The following is a 1,944-nucleotide window of genomic DNA, read 5'->3' as shown; positions in this document are numbered from 1 at the left end:
CTACTCATGTGAATACTAGGGATGACGATGAGTATACCCCTCTTCATCGGGAAGCCTACAGTGGACACTTAGACATTGTCCGTGAGTTGGTGGCTCAAGGGGCACATGCAATAACTGTAGATGGCTGGATACCCCTGCACAGTGCATATACGTGTAATACTACCAGAGTGGCTTCTTTCTTCTTCATGATGCAGATACCAATGCCCAAACTAAACGCTTTTTGACCCCCTTGCATCTTGCTGCTGGTAATTGAGATAGCAAAAATACACTGGAACTGTTGAACCAATATGTCAAACCAGGTCTGAAGAACCACTTGGAAGAAACTGCATTTGATATTACCAAAAGGATAAGTATGTATCACTACCTCTTTGAAGTTGTGGAAGGCTGTACAAATTGTTCTCCTAAATCCTAATGATTCAGTTAATTTTCTTAAATTTCAAAAATGTCATTAATTCCTTTTTGTCAATACAACATATTTTCACAATCCAAATAACAACAATATCTTATAGTAACAATTCACGGATTCTGTGGAGTTCTTCAAAGTGAATTGTCTGCTTTTGATGTCAAAATGTATTCAAGAGTTTTTGTATACATCTATAATGATTTATGCAGAGTTTGTGATTTTGTTGATCGGAAATAATTTTAATTTATCTGTTGAAATGAGTACTATAGAAACTAAAGATATTTCCGGTGTTTGTCTGAAAAAGTATATTTTAAAATATTCTATATTCTATGTTTGTATAGTGTCCATAATCTCTTTTATTCTCTCCTAGATATAATACATTGAATTCTACATTGTTTTATAACATATAGGTTCATTAATGTGTCCTTTCAGATTGCATTCCATACAGAAACAGTTTAAGATTCCTTTTTTTTCCCCTAGGTCCTTTTAGTATTATATTTCTTTGGGATAAAACAACAATGTTGTCTAATTTCAAAAGTTTTGTAAAGGTTATGCTATGTAAAGGCCTTTCTAAGGTGAAAATTTAATACACTGATGTCAAAGTAACTTTTAATTATATGAATTAGGTGTATTGTTACACTTGTAATTTTGTAATCAACTTTTTAATAGCTGTTTTTCATTTCTTGCATCTGAAGAATGAAAAATTTTGAATACTTCACAAATTTTCATATCATCCTTGTACAAGTGCCATGTTAATCTCTGTATTGTTGTAATTTTGGTATACAAGCTGCTGAAGAATGTAGTATCCTGTAAATTTTAGTAGTTAATGATGAAATATTTATACAGGCTTATATGCTTAGGTGCCTATTTGTAATAAGGAAACCTTATTGTTCCTAAAAATGCTATTAATCTTATTTCCCTAAAATTCTTTGAATAGTTAAAAAAAATATGTTGTTCAGTTCATTGCTCACATTTGCAATTTTTTTGTCAATGACTATTTTAAGTCTTTTTCACTTAGAATTTGATCAAACTTTCAAGTATTAATAGCTATGTCCAAAGGAGACGGCTTTTTCAAGTACTTATTTATCCAACTGTGTTAGATCTGTGGAGCAAATGGATTCAAAGTAAGCCTTGTTTAAGAGCTACTTCTAAACATATGCAGCTGAGATTTTCCCAAATGAGGTCTTACTGGCACAAATGTCTACCTGACCCTTTACCCTTCTTCAATGTAGGAATAGACCAACCAGAATATCTTACTCTGACAGCATAGATTGTATTAGTGGAACAAATCTAATCTTAGTTACAAGGGATCATAGAGAGATGAACAGTTCAGCCAGAACTGTTCATACTAGAAGGCATTTTATCAAAATATGATTGTTTATGATACCTACCATTTCAAATGTAGCTAAAACCAAGAAAGTGAAAAATTGTTCATATTCGTGATTACCTAATGTCTTGGCCTGTCTACCTTCCAAAAAGGCAGGAACTTACACTACTGCCATTTTATCACCAAATATTTTCATAGTTGAAAGAGAAGTCCA

At 32.4% G+C, this 1,944-nt stretch overlaps 1 pseudogene; it reads right to left on the bottom strand.

Moving 5' to 3' along the window:
• Positions 1-1,102: 1,102 nt before the first annotated feature.
• LOC122108298 lies at positions 1,103-1,202 on the bottom strand (annotated as a pseudogene).
• Positions 1,203-1,944: the final 742 nt, after the last annotated feature.

The sequence above is a fragment of the Dipodomys spectabilis genome, unplaced genomic scaffold (assembly GCF_019054845.1).
Source record: "Dipodomys spectabilis isolate Male_0828 unplaced genomic scaffold, ASM1905484v1 ptg000055l, whole genome shotgun sequence".
Classification (NCBI taxonomy): Eukaryota; Metazoa; Chordata; class Mammalia; order Rodentia; family Heteromyidae; genus Dipodomys; species Dipodomys spectabilis.
The sequence above is the reverse complement of the archived record's forward strand: the minus strand, read 5'-3'. Positions and strand labels throughout refer to the sequence as shown.